The sequence below is a fragment of the Pongo pygmaeus genome, chromosome 9 (genome assembly GCF_028885625.2).
Source record: "Pongo pygmaeus isolate AG05252 chromosome 9, NHGRI_mPonPyg2-v2.0_pri, whole genome shotgun sequence".
Lineage (NCBI taxonomy): Eukaryota > Metazoa > Chordata > Mammalia > Primates > Hominidae > Pongo > Pongo pygmaeus.
In genome coordinates, this window is record NC_072382.2 from 106843032 (window position 1) to 106868425 (window position 25394).

Consider the following 25394-nt stretch of genomic DNA (forward strand, 5'->3'; position numbering starts at 1 on the left):
TAAAGTTAAATGTGGCCATTAATGTGGGTTGCAGTTCAATCTGGCGTGTCCTTACAACAAGAGGAAATTTGAACACAAAGAGACATCAGAGCTACACAGACACAGAGAAAAGACCATGTAGGGACACAGTGAAAATGAGGCCATCTGTACATCAAGGAGAAAGGGCACAGAAGAAACCAAACCTGTCAACACCTTGATCTTAGACTGCAAGCTTCCAAAACTGTGAGAAAGTAAATTTATGTTGTTTAAGACACTCACTTTGTTATGTTTTGTTAAGGAAGCCATAGCAAAACAGGTACCATTTATTAATTTTCTATTTATTATTTCATTTTATTTTTTCTTTTCTTGGTCTCCATTTTATAGTGGAGAAAATGGAAGGTTAGAAAAATTTAAGTAATTTCCTAGGGTCACACATGAAGGCTTAAGTATTGGAATTTAGATTCATACTTGATTTGTTTTTCTGTCAGAATCCAAGCAACATTAACTCTTTTGGAATTATTTGTCATAATCCAAATTTTCCATTGATAAAGCATTGATTATAATTTATATAGATAAATCAGGATTCCATGTACCAAACATACATAGAAAATTAGTTTTTATAAATCTTTTGAATAATTTTATATGTCGTAGGACTTATTAAGTTATTAAATAACATCTTAGATGTATGTATGTTTCTATATTTTCTTTTTTAATCCAGGAGCAAAATTAAACAATTGTGAAATTTCCAAGATTAAGATGCACAAGAAGGCAGCATTTTATGTAATAAGTAGAAGAAACATAATAAATTTCTATGAGTCATTTTCATTTGGAAATAGACATGAGTCATACCTTACATGACATAACTAAAATAGGCAAACTAGAAACTCTGAAGTAATTAGAATTGTTTTTTCCTAAAATGGTCAATCAGTGTCAAAAATAGGGGATTGAGTTATATAACTTGGAGAAAAAGGTAAGACAGCTGAACAAAAATCATGTCACTGAGATGAGATACAATTTTTAATTTTTAAAAATTAAAAATTCAGATTTTAATTTAAAAAATTATTTGAAAGAAAGAATTTGAAAAACTACATGTCCACTATTCTATTTTGTTGCCATTATATTCCGAGTTTTATTTTAAAAGTTTTCATTTTTCATACAACTATATTCAACAAATATTTTATATTAAATTATAAATATTGTAACTACTGTTTACATTAATGATAAGCTTTTTTATATTACAAGTAAAATACAAGAGCTATTTTTAATCAGCTTTTTAACACACTAGTTTTAGATAATCTTTCATCATTATCAGCTTATGTTCTAGATTCTATGATTGGAATCCCTTTAAAACAAGTAGTGATAAATACAGGAAAACCAGAGATCAAAGGTGATCAACAGAACAAAAGTCACAAGAGGGAAGGATCTTAGAAGCAAATTACTAAAATGAAAATGCTTTCAGAGTTCATTAACAGGCAAGTTGAAAAACAAGGCAAAATGGACCTGATTTTACGTAAAAAATAATAGCAATATGTAGTCTTTGCTAATGCACCTAAATGGTTTTTAGAAAAATATCCTGCTATTCACTTCAAGGAACAAATTCTTATGATATCAGCAACTATTGAATGTGAGGCATTATTATAAGGCCAATTTTTAAATAAAGTCTGTTTATATAAAAAAGTCACATTCATTGCATTTTTATTGGCAAATATAGCTAAATTTTAATCTAGATTCTTTGTTTTTTAAATATGATTAAGTACATACAGTAACTAAAACATTCTAGCTAAGGTCAAGTTGAGCCCATTACTAGCTAATTCCTGTAATGTGTCTATGCTTGCAAGCCGAAATTAGCATTCCAAAAATTAAAGGAGATAACATTTGAGCCAGCATTTACAGGTCACACCAAATTTACCAGAAACAGGAAAAAGATACTTTACAAAGAATTTTCCTCAATTATAGGCTGCTATAAAATTTTATTATTTGGGGAAATTACCTATTTCCTTTCTTCTCATCGTGTCTTCCATATGCCATCTCTGTAGAATCACTTTATTTAAAAGAACTATATTTTTAGTGAAATATCTTCAAGGCTTCACCACATAAAGTACATTAGAAATAAATGAAGAAACTTCGGAGGTTATGTAATCATGAAGTACTAGAAATTTGGGGAATATATCACCAGTGTTTACTTAGAGAAACAGAGCACAATGAGCATTATGGAAATGAGTGGTTTGTTACACACACACACACACACACACACAACAAGCTCTTAGGACATATCTCCCTGAAAATGCACATACATATATATGCATATTAGTGAATGTGCATTTTCGGGGGCAGATGTCCTAAGAGCGTTCTTAAAGTTATATGAGACATTCGAGGTGCAAAGAGAAGAGAAACCACTTTTTCTAAAACGACACTTTTCATAAATATAAAACATGTCATTTGTCTAATTTTGCATAACTGGTGACAGAAACAGTTTTTTTAATTAATATTTAATTTTTATTGTGTGCATATAATGAGAGAAGAACTATGGTTTTAAAAAAACAGAACACCATTTTTGCCTTCAAAAAGTAAGTAAAATAAGTAAACTAGTAGGAACACTTACATGTATATAGTTGCAATAATAAAAATTTATAAATATATTAATATAATCTGTGTGTATAATAAACATATATAAAGAGAGGTAATATTTCATATTTTCCAATTGCCAGGAACTGTTCTAAGTAACTTTAAATGCATCATATTACTTACAACTTAAGGAGATCCATGCTATCATTTCTCACATTTTGCAGCTGAGAATGCTGAGGCACAAAATATTTAAGATACTTGCCCAAAGTCACATAGTTAATAAGTGGCTGCATTTGAATTTGAACTCAATTCCCAGAGTTTGTGTTTTTAATCAGTCAATTATATTATAATACTTTTATTGATATGGATACAGAATGTAATAAGAATGTCAGACAAAATGTTCTAAATCTATCCATGGGATTCTGTCTGCTTCACAGAAGAGGAATTTGAGCTGAGACTTGAAGAATGAGTAAAGATTTGTTCCATTTTTACAATGACATTTGAAACAATGAGAAAAACGTGTGCAAAGGATGTAGTAAAACAGAAGTACATTGATACACACACACACACACACACACACATATATATGTGCAAAAATTTCAAGGAGAAGAACATTTAAGCCAGAAGATTAGAAGTTAAATAAAAATATTTCTTTTTTTTTATACTTTAAGTTTTGGATACATGTGCACAATGTGCAGGTTAGTTACATATGTATACATGTGCAATGCTGGTGTGCTGCACCCATTAACTTGTCATTTAGCATTAGGTATATCTCCTAATGCTATCCCTCCCCCCTCCCCCCACCCCACAACAGTCCCCAGAGTGTGATGTTCCCCTTCCTGTGTCCATGTGGTCTCATTGTTCAATTCCCATCTATGAGTGAGAACATGCGGTGTTTGGTTTTTTGTCCTTGCGATAGTTTACCGAGAATGATGATTTCCAATTTTTTCTTACCACCTATTTATCCATCACTTATTTAGACTATCTAAAGAAACTTTAAATTGTACAAATAGGTATTCCATATATCATTTTATTGGGCATTTATACTAATGTAGCAAAACTGGACACTGATAAAAATTTGGACTCTGGAGTCAAACACACATGGTTTGAATCCTGACTCTGTGATGTCATACACAAGAAACATTAGGCATATTTTGAAATAATATATATTAATTCTTCAGTTTTTCTCAGAGATTTTTAGTATGTGACATTGAACAAACATGAATGCCTTTAGAACTCAGTTTTCTTATGTGTAAAATGAGAATTATAAAACATCATTTCTTAAATAAAACATGATGCTATTATCAAAACATATAGCACGGGAATGTCATGAATTTGTGTTTTTTAATATTCTAGGTAGACGGAATAGCAAGTATAAGACCTTGAACTGGGAATCTGGGTTATTTTAGGAACAGAAATAAGGTGCTAATATCAACAGACACTAGTGAAGAAAGGGAAGAATTCTATATAAGATAGAGAAGTAGATGGTATCCTGAGCATACAGAGCATTGTAGACATAAACAGTGTTTGGGATTTTAGTATACAGATTTTGTTCTAAACATTGAGAGAGTCCACCAATAGCAGACCACCCATTCTTCACAAGTGGAAGTGGACTTTCTCAAAGTTGGATCACATGCTAGTTTATGCTACAAATCAAGTCTCAATCAATTTAAAATATTGAAATTACAGAAAGTCTATTCTCCAACTATAATGAAATGAAATCACAAATCAATAACCAAAAGACAGTTGAGTGATTCCAAGATATGTGGAAATTAACAACACAATCCTTAAAAGACTTTGAGTCAAATAAGAAATAAAAAGGTACATTAGAAAATATTTTGACCTCAACAAACTAGGCATTGAAAGATCATACCACAAAATAATAAGAATCATCTAGGACAAACCAATAACCAACATCATACTGAATGGGCAAAAGCCAAAACCATTTTCTTGAGAAATGGAACAACACAAGGATGTCCACACTTACCTATCCTATTTAACATAGTACTGGATGTCCTAGCCAAAACAATCAGGCGAGAGAAAGAAATAAAGGCATCTCTAACTAGGAAAGGAAGATGTCAAATTACCTCTCTTCATGATGATATTATTCTGTACCTAAAAAACCCTAAAGACTGCCAAAAGACTCTTAGAATTGGTAAACGACTTCAGTAAGTTTGCAGGATAAAAATCAACATACAGAAATCACTAGCATTTGTATATATCAATAACACTCAAGTTGAAAGCCAAATAATATCACAATCCCATTTACAATAGCCACAAAAAATAATGAAGTACCTAGAAATACATCTAACCAAGGAGGTGAATGATCTCTGCAAGGAAAACTACAAAACACTAGGGAAATGAAGCAGAAATTACACAAACGAATGAAAAAACATCCCATGCTCATGGATTGGAATAATTCATGCAGTTAACATGGCCATACTGTCCAAAGAAATCTACAGATTCAATGCTATTCCTATAAATACCAATATCATTTTGCAGAGACCAGAAAAAAAACTCTTCTAAAATTCATGTGGAACCAAAGAGATCTTAAGTAGGCAAAACAATCCTAAGCAAAAACAACAAATCCAGAGTCAGCACATAACCTGTCTTCAAACTATGCTATAAAGCTACAATAACCAAAATACCATGATACTGGTTCAAAAAACAAATACATGGACCGGTGGAATAGAATACAGAACCCAGAAAGAAAGCCACACACCTACAGCCATTTTGTCTTCAACAAGGTCAACAAAAATAATAAATAAGGAAAAGATTCCCTTTTCAATAAATGGTGCTGGGATAACTGGCTAGCCATATGTAGAAGAATGAAATTGGATCACTATAGTTTACTATATAAAAAATTAACTCAAGATGAGCTAAAGATTTAAATGTAAGACCTTAAACTATAAAAGTCCTAGAAGAAAAGATAGGAAATACCATTTTGGACATTGGCTATGGTAAATAATTTATGACTAAGTCCCCAAAAGCAATTGCAACAAAAACAAAAATTGACAAGTAGAACCTAATTAACTAAAGAGCTTATACACAGCAAAAGAAACTATCCACACAGTAAGAAGAAAACCCACGGAATGGGAGGAAATATTTGCAAACTATACATCCAACAAAGTCTAATATCCAATATACATAAGGAAGTTAAACAATTCAACAAAAAACAACCCCATTAAAAAGATACAGAGATATAAACAGACATTTTCTCAAAAGATTTACAAGCAGCCAACGAGCATATGAAAAAAATGCTCAATACCAATAATCATGAGAAAAATGCAAATAAAAACCACAGTGAGATACCAACTTACATCACTCCCATGGCTACTATTAAAAAGTCAAGGAAATAATAAAAAAGATGCTGACAAGGCTGCAGAGAAAAGGTAATGCTTATACACTGTTAGTGGGAATGTAAATGAGTTCAGCCCCTGTGGATAGCAGTTGAGGGATTTCTCAAACAACTTAAAACAGAGCTATCATTCAGACTAGCAATCCCTCTACTGGGTATATACACAAAGGAAAATAAATCATTCTACCGAAAAGACCTATGCACTTGTATGTTTATCACAGCACTATTCACAATAGCAAAGACATGGAATCAACCTAGGGGCCCATAAACAGTATAGTGGATAAAGAATGTGGCACATATACACCCAGGAACTCTATGCAGCCATAAAAAAATGAAAATATGTCCTTTGCAGTGACATGAATACAGCTGGAGGCCATCTCCCTAAGCAAATTAATGTAAAAAACAGAAAACTGAATATTGTATGTTCTCACATATAAGTGAGAGTTAATCATTGGATACATATGGACATGAAAATGGGAACAATAAACACTGGGAAATACTGGAGAGGGTAGAGGGGGAAAGGGGCAAGGATCAACGGGGGAAAGGGCAAACTACAGTAATGTAGATTTTTTTCCCTGGTTTCATATCCCAGTTTTCAAACTTCACATCAGAACTTAAAGGAAAAAGAATCAATCTCATGATCAAATATAAGACAGATGTGTTTCCCTTAAAAGGCTAGCTCCAAGCTAAAAATGGCCCCACGATATTGAGAACAATGTTCCATCACAGAGTATTTTCCCTTCCACATTTCCAAGGCTCAGAGTATTTTACCTTCCACATTCCCAAGGCTCCTCCCGACCCCTTCTCTATCGGGCATCTGTTATGTTCCCTCATCCATTGGGCAGAAACAACACTACTATCCATACACAGGGCATTTGTCTCAAGTTATTCCATCATGTCCACAAAAGTAGGGCAGGAGATTACTGGGAAGAAATGCAGTTGATTTTTTTTCTGCTCTATTAATGTTTTTACCTTTACTTTTTTAAAATTTTTTGAAGTATACTTTTAAGTTCTGAGATACACGTGCAGAACAGGCAGGTTTGTTACATAGGTATACACGTGCCATAGTGGTTTGCTGCACCCATCAACCCGTCATCTACATTAGGTATTTCTCCTAATGCTATCCCTCCCCTAGCCCCCCAGTCCCCAACAGGCCCTGGTATGTGATGTTCTCCGCCCTGTGTCCATGTGTTCTTATTGTTCAACTCCCACTTATGAGTGAGAACACGTGGTGTTTTAGTTTTTTCAACAAACGATTCTGGGACAACTAGATATCAACATGCAAAAGAGTGAATTTAGACTCATCTCACATAATACAAAAAAATTAAATCAAAATAGATAAAAGACTTAACTGTAAGAACTAAAACTGTAAAACTTTTTGAAGAAAAATACAGAAATAAATATTACTGACTTTGAATTTACCAACAAAAGAAAAAATAGATTAACTGGACTTTTTCAAAATCAAGAAACCCATTTTTCTTTTCAATAACACTGTTAAGAAGGTAAAAAAAATTCAGATAATGGGAGAAAACATTTGCAAATCATTTATTTGATATGTATCTAGCATCCAGAATATAAAAAGAATCCTTACACTTCAACAGTAAAAGATGAATAATTATAAATGAGCTTAGGATTAAGATATTATTTCAATGTAGATAAACAAATGGTCAATAGTACATAAAAAGATGCTCAACACTATTCATTATTAGAAAACTACAAATCAAAACCACAATGAAATACTGCTTCCTATAATTCAGAATGACTATAATAAAAATGGAAAATAACATGTGTTGGTGAAAATGTGGAGAAATTAAAATCCTTATACTTTGCTCATTGGAACGTAACATGGTACAGCCAATTGGAAAAACATTTTGACAATTTCACAAAAAGTTAAATATAGAGTCACCATATGATTGAACAATCCCACAGTTAGATACACAAAACATGTATTTCCACAAAATATGTACACAAATGTCATTTTAACTTTATTCATGTTAGCCAAAAAGTGGAAACAAACCAAAAGTCCATCAATTGATGAACGGATAAACAAAATGGGTATATATCTACAATGGACTATGATTTATCCATAAAAAGGAGTGATGTAGTGACACATGCTAAAACATGGATGTATCTTGAAAACTGTATGCTGACTGAAAGAAGCCAAACACAAAAAGGCACATATTGTGTGATTCCAATTATATGAAATGTCCAGTATAGGCAAATTCATAAAGACAAAAAGTAGATTAGTAATTTCCAGAACTTGCGGGGAGGGGAAAATGGGAAATGACTGCCAGTAGTTACGTGGTTTTGTTTGTTTGTTTGTTTGTTTGTTTTTAGATGATGAAAAAATCCTGTAATCTGATAGTGGTGAGGGTTGTATAACCATGAATATACTAATAATCTTTTAAGTTATGTATTTTAAGAGGATGAATGTTTTCATGCTTGAAGTATATCTCAGTAAAAAACAACAATGAGAATGGTGAACACAGACATCTTTACTCTGGGCTCCTCTATCTTTAAACAGACTTGTCAACTCCATGCATTTCTCCAGGCCCCCCAACTTTCTATGGAGCACCCACAGCGATTGCAGAATGGCCAATGCCCTGCTACTGCTCTTGGTGGCCCTAATTAGATCAACCTACCTAGACTCCAGGTTTCTCCCAGGAACTTATAGGAAAAAGGTACCATGAAGGCTTTAATTCACATAAGAAGTCACATAAGCAACAGTGATTCCAAGAGAACAATGGCCAGAAGCATATTGTTGTATTTGAAAGGTGCCAGATGATTACTGGGTATTTGCACATTGAAGCACCATCATGGCTACTAGGCACTCTTTCTCCCATCCTGGAGTTCAAGATCAAGAAGATATTGGGAAAGAAGGCCTTCCCAGGAAACCAACAGTGAACTGGTGGGAGATGTGGAGAACTGGCACATGCCAGTGTGGGACAATCAGCCCTCAGTAGCCCCAAGAGATATCAAGGGAACTGCTCAAGAGGAGAACTTTTGAATATAACTAGCACAAGCATCCACCAGCCATAACGGAAGCTGGTGTAAGAGCCAGAACAAAGTCCTAAAGTTCCCCAGACAGGCATTAACCCTTTAGTCACTGGATTCCAGGAAGTTGGAAAAATAATTAGGTATACAACAAAAGAGGCTGGGACAGAAGGTGAAAGATAAATGAAGTCTTGCTTCAAGCAATGGGTTTTTTAAACTAGTCTAGAGGTAGTAAAATATTTTAACAATCAGGATGATCATACCTTTACCAACAGAATAATCTTACCTTTTCATATGCACTGAATTATCAGTGCTAATTAAAATACAACCCGATATTGAATTCACCTCATTATGTCATAAGGTAATTTAGAGAATGAATCAAGAACATGTCTTAGGTTCTAGTTTGAGCAAGTAGTTGCTACTAACTAAGATAACGTTAACTAAAAAGAAACGAGAAGGGGTAATGAAGAGCTTTCTGTGGGGCATGTGAAATTGAGCAGCTAATAATCATAAAAGCACATGTTACAAATGAGAATTATTATAAATCCTGAACTCCTTGGGAAAATTTGGTTCTAGAAATATTGATTTTGGATGGCATTTGAAAATCCAGGACTCCATGAAATCATATAGGGAGAGTTGGTAGTTAAAGAAAAGGGGTCTAGGACCAAGCCCTAGAACACTCCAATATTCAAAAAAGAGGAGAAGGATCCTGCAGAATTTGAAGAAGCACAGCCCATAAGACCTCCCTCACTTCTAATATCACTTGAATATTTAGGAGTTTCCCCAAACAACCATTATACTCGATAATTCTTTAGAACTACTCATAGAATTCACTGAAAGTTCCCTCACATCAATATGTGACGATACGTATGAAGTTTTACCAACCACAGAAGCTCACCTGAGCCTCGGTATCCAAAATTTTTACTGAGGGGATCCATGGTTGACTACAAATATGGGTGACCTTCAGTCTCCAGCCTTTCTAGAGACAGAGAAGGTATCTCTGGGTCTCAAAGCCTCCATTATAAATAACACTTTTAAACTATCCAGTGGCCAAGGCCACCTGGTAAATAAAGACATTTTTATCAAGGCAGGACATTCCAAGGGCCTACAGACCACCTTAAGGTAACATAGGGCAAAGGCCAGGTATGTCTCTGTATGAAGTTCAGTCTTTACTACATAAAGCAAATAAACAGTTTGAGGTGGTAAAGGAAGAAAGGAAAAAGAAAACGTTACAGCAGCAGGGGATTCCAATAGCTAAGACAGAATATTTCAAGAAAGAGTGAGTATTCAGTTTTTTCAAATTCTAAGTTTTAATAAAGATAAAAAACAGGGATGTGGCCAATGGCAAATAAAGCAACACTATGACTATGGCAACCTTGAAAAAGATGTTTTAGTGGAGTGGAGAGACTTGGCAATGTGGACAAAAATGAAGATAATGAGTATAGAGTGTAGAGTTTTCTCTAAGGGAGACAAGACATTGAGTAGGAGCTGAAAGGTGAAATGAGGTTATGGGAGAAATACTTTAAAGATAAATAATTCCTGAATGTGTCTATACATGACCAGAAAATATCGAGTAGATCAGGATTTGTTGAAATGCAGAAGGAAAGAATGCATGTTAAGGGTGAGTCCAGGAGATAGAAAAAAATGAAGCCAAGAACTGAAGGAAGAGGGACTGCACTATGATAGGGCGGGAACGCTTCATTTGTCTTAACAGAAGTGCAGGCTGTGGTGAAGAGAAGTTGAGGTAGCGTTTTTGTTGTTATTGTTGTTTTGTTTGTTTCCATTAACTTCCATTTTATCAGTGAAGTGTGAGGTTAGGTTTTCAGGCCAGAATGAATTGGGACACCATGCTACTGGTTTGACAAAAGAAAACTAGGTATAAAACAGTTGTTTCCAAAAGGGGAGAAAGTAAACACACTAAAGAAATAGTAGAATTGTTAGGAAGTATTGAATTCCCAATAATAACGTATTGTGTATTTCAAAGTAACCAGGAGAGTAAAATTCAAATGTCTTGCCACAAAAAAATGACAAGAAAGGTAAGAGATATGTTAATTAGCTTGATTTGTTTATTCTATACCGCATGTATAGCTATCAAGACAAAACATCACATTGTATCCAATAAATGTATATAATTATGATTCATCCATTAAAATAACAAAAAAGTATTTTAAAAAATAATTCAAGTGGATACCACAAGCAAGTTTGTGAGATAATATACCTACAGCCATTCCCTGTGACTCTGATGGATGTAGAAAAAAGGAAGGGATTTGGAGGTATTGACAAGCAAATGATTGTGATGGTGGACCACCGGGAATATGTACTGTGTAGATAGGGATGCAAGAGAAGGGAGCTGGGGACACATCTGTATTGGGTGAAGAGTGGACTGGAGGCCACAATGAGACAGTTGTTTTAGTCACTGCTAATTGATGTCTCTGTTAAAAACAGATACTACACTTTCTATAGATGCTTGTATATTGATAAAATGATTTGGTTTACCTAGATGTCAGTACAATACATCATGTTTTCGCATACCTGGTCTCTCAGTTTGTGTCTTTTTTGCTTGACACATACATGCTCAGCCAATATTCCCAAAGCCCAGCCATTTTGCTAAACAGTTGGGGGTCAAGGTGGCTTCCAATTTATGCTACACTTGAACAAAACTAACTCTCCTATAAAATACTTCCTACTCTGGAAAGGTTCTATGTGTACCCTTAATTTTCTTTCCTAGCCCTTCCAAGACTATCCCAATTTCCTCAACACTTACTTGACCTTTAAAATAAAAGTTTCAGGTGCTTGATCCAATATGGTTGTTTCACTTTTAATATCCCCTTTCTTCATGTGCCTAGTGAAATGCCTTTCTTTGGTTGGCGGTTCCTATATGCATGTTTCCGAAGGAGTTAATTCACTGATGTGAGATAATACTAGAATGACTAAGAAAACAAGGAGAGCTTTTAGGAATTGAAAGAGGTTCCGACTTGGTAATTTCCCACTGTTGAGGTCAGCAAGCATAGCCGTTACCATCGGTACATGGGCTGAGATTAAGAGCATAGTATATAAAGGAAAGTGAGATAGGATGACAGCTCTCAGGAACCCCAGGTACTTTGAGCCAGGGAAAAGCATGAAGACAAATGGGCCATCTATGTCTTCTTGCAGATTATCAGAACCACGTTCTACCAGAATTACTAATATTCTTGTTGGTCAAATAGCAAATCACTCTTAAAATAATGACTAAAACTTATTTCATAATTGGTAGAGTCTCTTAAAGATTGTTCTGCTAGATTTTCTTTGGTAGAAAGAAAAGTCATTTTAATATAAATGTGGATCAAACTTGGCAAATTAAAGAGCAGACTCTGTAGTTAAACACAGAACATAGGAAAAATATGCTACTACTTTATTCATTGTAAATTTTTATTCATTTGTTCATTCATTCATTCATTCATTAGAGACAGAGTCTCACTCTGTCTCCCAGATTGGAGTGCAGTTGCAGGATTGCGGCTCACTGTAATCTCCAACTCCAGGGCTCAAGGAATCCTCCCACCTCAATCTCCCGAAGTAGCTGGGACTACAGGCATGAGCCACAGCACCAGGCTAATTTTCGTATTTTTTGTACAGATGGGATCTCACTATGTTGTCCAGGCTGGTCTCCAAGTCCTGGCCTCAAGCAAACCTCTTGCTTTGGCCTCCCAAAGTGCTGGGATTTCAGGCATGAGCCACCACACCTGGCCTATTTTTAATTTTGTAAATCACAAAAATCCATTGGTGACTAGGAAGTCAATTAACGGTTTAGAAAACTACAGCCTGGTGGAAACAGCAACAATTGATGTTTATTTGTAAGATTGTATTTTATAGGCTACATTACAGTTGAATTCCAACTAGATATATATCCTCTCTCACATTTGAAAGTAATTGGCAGCACTGTACAAAGTCCTAGCAATGAATTCAAAGGAGAAAGTTGTTTTTCATAACATGTACATAACATGTAAAACAGTAAAATATCATTGGCTTTTCTACTGATGTGCTTCTTCTGCATATGGAAAATTAAGTTATCTTGCATGGTATATCTGACTCTATATATGTGTGTATAGAATCAGATATTAAAAATATATTTTCCAGGTAATATAATATACACAATTTATTGTGATGCTGTTTAAATAACCAAATGCTTTCTTGTTAAGAGATGTCTAAATGACTAGAAATAATTGAGCTGACTTTTCTAAACCAGAATAGCTAAGCTCGAATTGATTATATTCATGCTCTGAAAATTCTGATTTGCTAGAATCCATTTACTGTAACAAACTGAAGAAACCTAGTTTTTAGGTCATATATTGTTCATGACAAAATTGCATGGGAAATTCATACATTTGTTCTGTCTAATACATTATGGATACATAATGTACCTTTTTGTGGACAGAAATGTCAATCATGGTACTTACGATAATAGAGTTAGTTGTATTTTTGTAGTTGTATATATTCTGACAGTATTAAAATACCCTGAAAATAAATTCAGTAGCTTCAGCATTAGGCTAGATATACCCTTCAGCTGTCATAGGGACTCAGAGAGAGAGGGAAAAAGGCAAAATATATTAATGTTTTCACTTTTTCTTCACAGTCAAAACTGTCAATATTATTTCTACTTTATGTACAGAGTCTTGAAACATGAAATGTAAAAGTAAGTTAAAATTAATAGATTGTATGAAAATATTTTTACGTCATCCCTAGGACAAGTAAACAAAGGCTGCAGATTGATGTAAAAATAATTCCCTTGTTCTGACTAATACACTCACGCACACATGCATTTCCTTCCAGTCACCACAGCTAGCCGACCTTAGGAAACTCAAGTAATGACAAACTAAAATTAGTAACCACACGTCCTTTGCCTAAAGCAAGCCACAGCTGAAGGATGAAAAACTAGACACAGAGAGAAACTCACTGTAACTTGAGATTGTGCCTAGAAACTTCAGTTGTCTATTCATTCTAAGCATTAGGTTTTACTAATGTATAATCTTATCAAAAGAATCATAAGGCTGAAATAAATATTGAGAGATTGAAAAAGTCTATATCCATTTCTACAGATGGGACAGTTTAGAAATATTATAGACGGTTATAATGATAGGAAACTGCTGAATATTGTCTGAGCTCCTTGAATGCAAATTTTCTTCTGTGCAAAGCTATAAATGAGTCAGTAATCACTATAGAAAACTTCAAAGGCTCATGAAAAATATGAACCATGAGATAAATGGTTGTATTCGTGGTAAATATTTTAGGCTTTGTCTCTGTATAGCCAGCTAAATGGGAAGCTCCAAAGTGGATTTTCTCTGACTCAAACCAGAAAACAGAATCCAGTAGAACTCAACTAAAAGCCAAGTTTCAGGTCTATTACTGTTTCATTGGTTTGTTTTGTCAGCACCCACTTTTCTTTAGTTTATCTTTTACAAAAAGCAATTTTAAAATTTAGCTTTTTAACAGGAAAACATGGTGGCCACATACCACTTAATTTGTTGTTGCATTTTGTTTTGTCCTTGCCTTACATTTTGTCATTTAAAAAATAATTCACCCGTTTTGCTTTCATACCAGTTTCTAATGATATCATTAATAATAATAAGAGTATTAATAGAGATGATATTTATCACCTTCACTTTGTGTGTCATGCTCTCTGCTAAAGTGTTTATATCATTGGCTTCAAACTTTGAACCTTAAAATCACCTGGGGAGCTTTGAAAAATCCCAAAGCCTGAGTTACACTTCATACCAATGAAACAGAATGCACAGGGGATGGAAGCCAGACATCAGTATTTCTTGGAAACTACTTTTTTATCCCACAGAAACCTTTGAAATAGTGTAATTATGGTGGCTGTCTGTGGTAGTTAAGCATACCTTGTCTGGTAAACTGGCATTGGTCCCAAGCTCCATTGTTTATGAGCTCTGTCACGTTCAATACTACTTTATTTCACTGTACCTCTTTTTCTCATTTGTAAAATGAGAAAAATAATTAGTTGCTACCTTACCATGTTGGTAGGAGGTTTATTTAATGCAGATAAACTTCTAAGATGACCCTAGTTACTACTCTATCCCCATTCGTAAGTGAAAACAATAAATCACAGAAAGTTGAGCAGCTTGCTAAAATGTGCACAAATAAAGGTTCCACAAAGCCTGAATGAATGCAGTCCAAGCATGTATAGTTTAGATAGCAATTATTTCTTCCAAATGTATGATTCTCACTTCCTTGATCTGTTTAAAATAGTGTAATCCAAGAGGTTAGCTGAAGAGTTTGGTTAAAACACCCAAGGGCATGTAGTTGTATAGATCTAGCTTTGGTGCCTTCTACCAGCTGCCCGTGGAGCTACCTACTTTTTTCTTGCTTCCTGTAAAGACAAGTCAACCACATAGATTTAAATTACAAGCATTCAGGAAATATAATTCATTTTGTTAACTAGAATTTAATCCTGCTTATCCTCTGTGAAGAATGGATGCTAATTATAAAGTCTGTGGCATTCTTATCTTATGTTCACTGTGGCATATTAGTGTCTTTACTTTTCAAATAGATAAGGAAAATTAGCTTCCTTGAATATAAGACTGCAAGGAAGGTGTCATTTATTTCTAAGAGGGCCGAATCACTGGAATAGATTTTTTAGAATTCTAATTGCTGGTCTTTACACTTTTTTTTCATCTTTCAGGGACAGCGGCTGAAATTTCTGTGATAAAAGTCTAAGTCCTTTGACCTCATAAAAATTTGCAATATAATAGAAAGATAGACAAATAAATAGAAGTAGGAGGCTTTAAAGTGAAACCGATCAGACATGGGATTTAATCCCATGTTTAATCCCATTTCCAGAATTTCCTAGCCATGTGACCTTGTACAAGATTCTTAATTTCTCAAAGAAGGTTTCATTTGGTATACAATGGAGATAATAAAATCCAACTCAGATTTTTTTTGTCTTAGGGATTTAATAATATGGTATAGTATAGTATTTTACTTAGCCCGGCACTAGAACATAATAAGACCTCAAGAATTGGTTGCCTTATTTATTATGCCATAATTCAGCATGACAAATACTTAAATAGAGTAAATACTCAGGGTGCTAAGGAAGAACATGGGTGGAACCCTTAAAACAGGTGGGGATTGAGGAAGGACAGCCTCATGAAGACACGGCGGTCAGGGATTTAGAAAGTCTGATTTAAAAGAATTATATGATGTATATTTAAAGCCAGCTTGCTGAAGCATGACTTTAATTATGAATACATGTGTGATTTCAACTTCCGTTTATTTTCCTGGTATTGAACAGCTGCTGTCAAATCATCTATAAAACCCTTGACCCACTGTGACCTCATATCTCCCTCTATAACCACAGGGAATGAAGAAACAAATAAAATGAAAACTATTATGAAACAAATATATATGATACGTATAAATCATACTTAAAGTTATTTGAGAAATTCCTCCTGCGAGTTACACTTGGAGTCATTTAGTGCATCATGTTTGACTTTTCCGAAGTTAAGTTTCATATATATGAAAATTCTCCCAGTACAGACTCTCTAAATCAAAGTTATTTCACTTTACACCTAGAACTATAAACAAAATAACAGACCTTGCTTAAACTCTTTTAGGGCAGTTAAAGTGATGTACTTTAAAGAAAACCTCTCAGTAAAGTTTTACATTTCCTGTATAAAGGTAATAGCACTTTATTGTTTTACCCATGAAGCCCATTATAATTTCATTTTTGTACTTATTTATTTATAGTTATTTAAATTGTCAACTGTCATTCTGTAATTATCATTTCTCGAGTCACTTTTCTTGCATTCCCACAGAGTTTTAGTTCTGGGAGCTGTTGAAAATAATGTCTTCATACATGTATACAATGTATAATCAAATTAGTATAATTAGCATATTCATCATCACAAACATTTATTATTTCTTTGTGGTGAGAACATTCAAAATACTCTTCTAGCTATTTTGTAATATACTATATATTATTGATAACTTTGGTCATTGCAGTGTGTACATATGTAAAGTTATTATGTGTCAATCAAAAATAAACCAAAACTAAAAAAAAAAAAAAAGAAAACCTCTCAATCTATAGCCCTTTCGAATTTTCATAACACACCTGTTCATCAAACTGGTTTTACAATTGAAATATTATTGTCAACATTAGCTCAATTTGAGACTTCTAGTATTATTTAAATATAATAGTAATATTTAAATATAAATTTAACTACTTCTAGTAGTATTTAAATTAAATATAATGTGGAGATAAAAATGTCATTTAAAAAACTCACTCGGTGAGAGGTGTCTATAGAAAGGGCTCTAAAGTTATAAACTACCATGTCTATATATTACAACTGTTTTGACTTTTTTTTCAATTTATTTGGAAGTTAGAAAATGGTGGATTATTTAAAAAGTCTGAGTCATTCTTATTCTGCATCATATAAACATTCATATTAAGTAACACCAAGGAATTAATGAATGCCTTCCCCTCTACAAAGAGAATGGAAGTCCACTTTGGGGGATAGCTATCATCATAAGTAATCCCATTTCAGATGTTAGCTCAATTAATGGCTTCATATTCTATCATTTTCTGTCGTCTCTTAGAGAGTAAGAAATTATGTTCTTATAAAATCAAAATTTGACTTCACTGGAGGAAAGTTGTTTTTTTTTTTTTTTTTTTTCCTGTGAGGGTACAGAAGCTGTTAATCTCTAGGATTACTGAAATCTACATAAGGCTTTTGTCAGCCAAATTAGAACCAGGAACAGGACAGAGCTGCAATGCGAAACCTGGAAGCTACTGCTGTCATCTTTTGGCACTCAAAACACTATAAACAAAGAAAGAGAATTAAAGGCAAGTTCCAAGAGGGCAGACGGCTGTCTCTCATTTATTATTCTATTCCTGGAACATAGAACAGTGTCTAGCACATAGTAAGTGCACAACAAATATTTGCTAGAACAAGATAAATAATTCTACTTAATGCAAAATAAGAAATATACTCTAATTTTACAAATAATGTTAGTTGTGATTTTTGATGGAATAAACACTAAATATATACTTAGGAGTTTGATACTCTTTTTAATGACATGTTTTGCCATGTAGTCTGTGCCTACTTCTCCTAATGCATCTTGTATGATTCTCCTCAGGCTCAATCAACTCTAGGCAAACTCATTTGCTTTCTGGTCATCAAAAACCTAAACTTTTCCCCACCTCAAGTTCTTCACACGTAGTGTTCCCTTTACTTTGAAAGCTTTTCCTGAGCTCTTCACATGGCTGGCCCTTTCTCACCCTTTGTTCTTAACTCAGTTTACCTACTCAAAAACACCTTCCCCTACTGAATATGTCAAGTGCCACCCAATGACCCCTGACTTCCAATACACCTGTCATATCACCTTGACTGTTTGCTTTGTAATCTTTTTCAAAATCCGACACGATATTGTTAAATTTATTTATTTAATCATTTTGTTTGTCATCCTCCATTTTAGAAGTTAGCCTCTCTGACAGCAAGAAATATTTATCTTATTTATCAAGGTCTCTTCAGCACCAGACCCTATTATGCATTTCTACTAATGTTAATGTTCATACTCATATTTATTTTTATATTTAATACATACTTTTAATTTTTAAACTACATTCACATAATTCTTTTTCACTTTTCTCTTTAAGGTTTACACAGGAAAAGCTTAACTCAGTGAATCACTAATCATCTGGTGGTAATAAACATAATGAGAGAAAAATGTTTGCTTTTTGTGGGTGCGATCTTGTGAATCCAAGCTTCTAAGTACCACAGTCAGTGTTACACTGCTGTAAATGCCATCAACTGTTTGATCAGATTTCTATCTATTCAGTACAAACATAAGAATAAAAAATTTAAAAAATTTGGGGAAATGATTAAGAAGTCTTCAAATACACATATTTAGAATCCTATAGAAAAAGAAATCTGGGGTATTTATTTTTATTAAAATGCCTAGTATCATGGAAATTGAACTGAACTAAGCTAAAATTACAAGCAGTCATAAGCCTCTTATTCCAAAAATCTGCCATTTAGTTATTAGGTAGCTTAGAGAAGTTTCAAAGAAAAACAGTTTACAGCTTCCATTTGTTCTATTCATTAGAAGCTTGAATCAATATCTGTAGTGGTTTTTACACTGTTGAACAGAATATCTGCTAATTCAGTATAAAATTACTAGATGATGTAAAGTCAGCCATACTCCTTCACTATGATATAGGGATTAAGAATATTTTAGTCAGACTTCAGATAATTTATTCTCTCTCATTTGATTATAAAACATACTTTGGTTTTAAAGACACAGTTTCCTCTTTCTTTTTGGCTTAGTTCAACTCTACCAGCATTTGTGGAATACACATCTATTGAGACATACACATCTATTGAGGCTTCTCATAGCCTACATTATCAGAGGTGGTTGAGGAGTAATCAGACTGAAAACAAAAATTTCTAAAGATATTTGTAGAATGTGAAAAATGGCTATAATTAATAATAAACATTTTAAAAAGTTTTTTTCTTTTTACAGAGTTATTTTATGCAAATTATCTCAATTTACTTTTTTTAAAAGAAACCCTGTTCAGTAGAGCAGGTACTAGTGCTACTTTATAAGTACTGAATTTAAAAGTATTATTTTTGAGACTTGAGAGATCTAATAGGTAAGTCTAAGACTTCTGGTCTACCTCTATTATTGATACTCCCAGCCTGAAGGAGGCTCTGGAAGGAACTCACTAATAGTTTCACAGGGTTCAGTCACCTTTGGAAGGCTAAGCAGCAGCAAGATGATCATTCAAAAATTAAAGGAGTCTGGACACAGTGTAGTATTTAAAATCTAGATCAGAGCTAGTTAATCTGTTCATAGGTAGTAGAATATTTTGCTTTTTTTTTTTTTTTTTTTTGATGAAATCTCACTCTGCCGCCAGGTTTGAGTGTAGTGGTGCGATCTCAGCTCACTGCAACCTCAGCCTCCCAGGTTCAAGCGATTCTCCTGCCTCACCCTCCCAAGTAGCTGGGATTACAGGTGCCTACCACCACACCCAGCTAATTTTTGTGTTTTTAGTAGAGACAAGGTTTTACCACGTTGTCCAGGATGGTCTCAATCTCTTGACCTCGTGATCTGCCTGCCTTGGCCTCCCAAAGTGATGGGATTACAGGTGTGAGCTACCGCACCCAGCCAAATATTTAGCTTCTTGACACTTCATCACAAGTAAAGTAAAATAAAGAATTATGTGTTGTGAAGGAATACATATGTGTGTGTTTATATACAATGTTTGCTGTGTATATGAGTTTGTGTATATATATACATAGAGAGAGAGATGTATATGTAATATGTATCTATATCTATCATCTATCTATCGACATATATATAGTAAAACATCAATATATGTGTGAACACATTTTCTGAACCTGAGTAAGACCATTTTTACTCAGTAACTGTCCTGGTTTATATAAATAAAAATAATAATATGCCAACAAAATGTCAAGTTATTTATCAAACATAATAAAGCAAAGAAAAATAATATAACACACCTGGTGTGTCTTTTTAAGTTTTCTTTTTCTCTTGTGAAAAGATAACTGAAGTTTCAGTGTGAATTAATGCGAAAATAATGTATTCGGGAATTGGCAGGGAGAATGTTGGCTGACAGAGGGGTATAGGTTATAAGGTCTTTCCCAATCTTTCTTTACTTATCTGAAAATGTCAGTGTTTCCCCTGTGGGAGGCCTACCAGAACACAGACACGTGTTCCCAGGGAATCTTATCCCTGGGTAGTAGTAACACTTTTTCTAGTAAATTTTTTTTAAGCAATACTCTAACAGCATGATTCCTTCCAAAAACATAGCCTTGGGGCTAGAAAAGGTAGAGCGTTCACAACTGTTCAATACCTCAGATTTCCTATGTAGCCTGGTCTGCACATAAAACTGCATTTTTTCCCTTGATCTCAGGGCCCTCAAATTTTAGCATGCACCAAAATGACCTGGGAAACATATTAAAATTACAGATTCCTAGGTCCCATACCTGATATTTTTTATCCCGCCAGTAACACCATGATGTATGCATTATTATATCTCTTTTGATAAGGAAATTGATATTCGTAGAAATGTCCCAAAACAGTAAGCAGAAGATCCGGGGAGGACGCAAACTGTGCTTTCAATTCACTCAATAATTGCTGTCAAAGAAAACTACAAATATAAATAAATTTTATTTAACTCAGATTTCATTTTAATCTGTTACTCTGCACCCTAATTCCTACTTCAATTTGTACTTCTCCCATCTTGTTTATTTGGCAAGTGTTACTTTTATTTTATACATTTCATTTATTTTTACTGCACAAAGACTGTTCCATCTATCACTTCCAGACCCACTGAAATCCCCATCCTCCTTTTATTTAACATTACCCATATTGAGCACACAAATTGTAATCCCATGGGAGAACATACCAAGAGAGTAAACAAATTAGCTGCTGATGCTAGAAGTTCATTGGGGAAGTTGTTTTGTCTGTAATTCCTTCAAAGCATTGAGCATAATATCATATGTGTGTGCATTTGTTAGTTCCAATCTACAACCCAGGAGTGGTCAGTGCACATAATTGAGAATAACTATTTCAGGGGTTGTTAGCTGCCCCCATACTCCAGAGGCATGCCTTGGATATGTAGCTATGTTTTTCTTAGATCAGCAATGCATGGTTTATTAACTAGTACAGTTGATGTTGGAAATGTTTTTTCTTGATGAGATATTGGAATTCAAGCTATGAGGAATAGTTAAAAAGAATATTGTAGAGAAAATTCAATTGTCCTTGAGTAAACAGGCACCAGGAGACAGAAACTCCAATATCAGAGTGGCACTTGAAGGTTGATTTATAAAGAGTTCTCTGCCTGGCCGTTAACCCAATTGATTCTTTTGTTCTGAAATCCTCTATATTGTTACTACAACTTACCTTTAGGACTTTGTTGATTTTCCTAGGGTCAACTTTTCATAAAAGGTATTATTAAAGTTCTAAAAACGACAAAGAGCTGAGACTTCTTTAAAATTACAAAGCAGATTACATGACTCTCTTTGTGCCTACTGAGTAATAATATTCTCTGTCTATATGTAATGTGCATATATTATACGTATATAAACTTGCTTCATTGCAAACTTGAAATGAGGTGGTAGGCAGGAGATATAGAGCCTTTACAGGGGTTACAGATACTTACTAAAATAAAATATAAACCAACAAAAGACTACTAATCATCATGTACAGCAAAATTGGCATGCATTACTTCATGAAATAATAGTTGTGTTGGTTTGAAAAAAATCAATTTTTAAATGCTCTTAATAGAAGATATGACCAGATTGCAGCACATTGGACAAGAAAAGATGTAATAACCACATTTTCTAGTTTCTGTATTTAGTGCTTTGATATCCTGGGGCCTTTCTGACCCTGAAAAGACTGCCCCTTCCAAGGTTAGCTAAGTGCTAGATATGGCAGAAGACTTGCTTACAAGTGCACTTTTCATATGCAACCCAATCAATTTAGAGCCTATATCCCCAACCACTTTCTTTATCAGACTCATAGTATGCTTACACTGTGGCCTACTCTCCACCTGCCTTAATCACCCCCAGGCCAGAAATCAGACCACTAGGAACAGTTCCTATGCCCCAGAACCCATTGAAATTATTCTAACTAACCAATCCTAAACCTGCTTACCCTACCTTGCCCCTTCCTTCCCATAGAAAACACAATAAAGTCTCTAGCCCACTTTCCCCTCACTTGCTTCGCCTCTTGACCAACTCTGGTTCTTCCCCATGTGACCCTGTATGATGTGTTGCACCTGTTTCTACGGATCTGTGAATATGACTTCTTCCTTCATGACAGTCGCTTCTGTGTCTGTGTGTCTTATCATACCTGACTAAGACAAATCTCAGGCATCCTTACCACAAAAGAAGTCAGAATATCGCTATTTCAAATAGCAAGGAGAAAACAAAGCGAGCTAGAAAGAAAAGGGAATCTCAGTACCATAGGAAAGAATAGGCCTTATGTTGTGACAGTGTTGAAGGGGTTTTGACTATAAAAGGGGCATGTGATGAGAAGGGGAGGCTGGTAAAATTGACTTGAAGATGAGGTTTCATAGCTGAGACCACACAGTTTTAACTAAGATTTTTAATTGCTGTTGACTTAATGGTAGTTGGCAGGGGGGCAGGGTGGAGGTATAATTTTATGATCTAATTTATGGAATGTGCCTATTTTCAAGCAACCCTCAACTTGCTACTTTTTTCTCATAGTCCTTTAATTCTTCAGTAAAGTTCCATGAGTATTAACTATTGAGATTTTCCATGATCCATAAAATTGAAGATTCAAGTCAAGTTTATCAAAATCTCTGCCCTCAGGGAATCATCATGATGCCTAGTTTAGAGGAATAATGTTAATCATGTGTTTCTTCCTTTTTTTTCCTTCAGGAATGCACCTAGTATATAAAACAATGCCAACCTGTAAATCAACATAAGCAAACATGTAGAATATACAAGGTTAGAAAAATCTTACTCATTTCCTGTTAACTGAAAAAAAAACTTTCTTTTTACCTTTGTGTTAAAATACTTTTTGAACCCCATTAATACACACTATCGAGTATTATGTACTAAATATAATTTAATATATATTAGAAAACTCTATAATTTAATTTGTATTGGAAAGCTGATAATAAAAAAATCCAAAATTCGTCAACTAAATATCAATACAATAGCTATAGATTTAAATGTTATGAATCTATACTGTAAAGAAGATTAATCTAACATTTTAATGAAAACAGAATGTACAATGATTTTTTAAAAATATGCTGATAAGGCCAGGCCCGGTGGCTCACGCCTGTAATCCCAGCACTTTGGGAGGCTGAGGTGGGCAGATCATGAGGTCAAGAGATCGAGACCATCTTGGCCAAAATGGTGAAACCCCGTCTCTACTAAAAACATAAAAAAATTAGCTGGGCGTGGTTGCATGCACCTGTAGTCTCAGCTACTCAGGAGGCTGAGGTAGGAGAATCACTTGAACCTGGGAGGTGGAGGTTGCAGTGAGCCGAGATCATGTCACTGCACTCCAGCCTGGCGACAGAACGAGACTCCACCCAAAAAAAAAGGGGGGGCTAATGAGGCTCATTCCTTGACATCTGTTCTTAAAAAAGAAATAACTGTTTCCTAAGAGCCTCTGTGGTCAAAATGATAACAGTAATTGACTATGCATCACTTGCTCTTTTATGAACACTATTAACTGCACTAAAACTATGTAAAGAAGAGAAGGTAACTTGGCATTTTCAAGTAAAGTGTTAACCAAATAGTACAAATTTGGAGAAGGGCCATTTCAAAGTAAATTGCTTATAAAAAGTTTATTTATTCAAATTAAGGCTTTTATTGACGTCCCCTAACAAGCTGTTAATTCACTCATTGGCAAACATTTACTGAGTGCCTACTTTATGATAAACATTATGGAATAAAGACAAATATGACAAGATTTCTGCCCTCTAGATGTTCATAGTCTAGAGTAATGATAGATATGTAAATAAAAAGAGGTACACTATTACATGACAAGTGTGATTACAGAGTTATAGCTGGAATACAGGGCAAGTTGAAATACAAGAAGTACCAATAATTGTCTAGGGGAAATGGAGAAGTTATATGAGCACTAAGTAGAAAGGAATTTGGCAACTGCAAAGGAAAGAGGATCAGATAGAGAAAAAGGAATGGAATGGTGAAGATACAGAGTGTAAAGAGCAGTGTCTTGAGAGCACCGCCATTCATCCCACGGGCAGAAGCACAAATATGACATTTTGCCTGTGTGATTGCTATGCCCATGAAATTCACATGCTATGCAAACAACATAAAGAATTCAGGCAAACAACCCCTGAAGTTTGACTAATATCATTTCAAAAAAAAGATCATTGGATCATGAAGAAAAAAATCCTGTTACATACATATGACAATTTTGTTAATGAAATTTAAAAATTATGTATTAATGTAATTATATCCACTCCAAGGATGACGGCTTCTTAAGTTTAGATATAAGCTTGTAAATAAGCCACGATATAATTAAGGGATCAAAAATGAAAGATAAAGGAAAATGACAACTTACTCTGTGTTGTCTCTAGACAATTGATGCATGCTGCAATCTACCCAGCATCTTCATTAGTGAGCTAAAAGAGGGTGTAAGTAAAACCACACTAATGATATTCACAGATGATAACAGATTGGAAACTGTCTTTCTGACACCACTGTTGACTGTGAAGTCGCAACAGGGAGACAAAATAGCTTAGAAATATTGGTAGACAATTAAAGTGGGAGCAAACATTGAGATTCAGGTAAGAAAAGGAGCAATTGAACAATCTGGAGAGGAAGAATAAGATACACAGAAAATAGCAATGCCAAGTTTTAGTAATACACAAAAACAGGAAACCATTACAAAGTACTTACAATACTTCCCAATATATGCAAACACTCATAAATATATGTGTAGGGGTATGTATATGTGTGTGTGTGTGTGTGTGTGT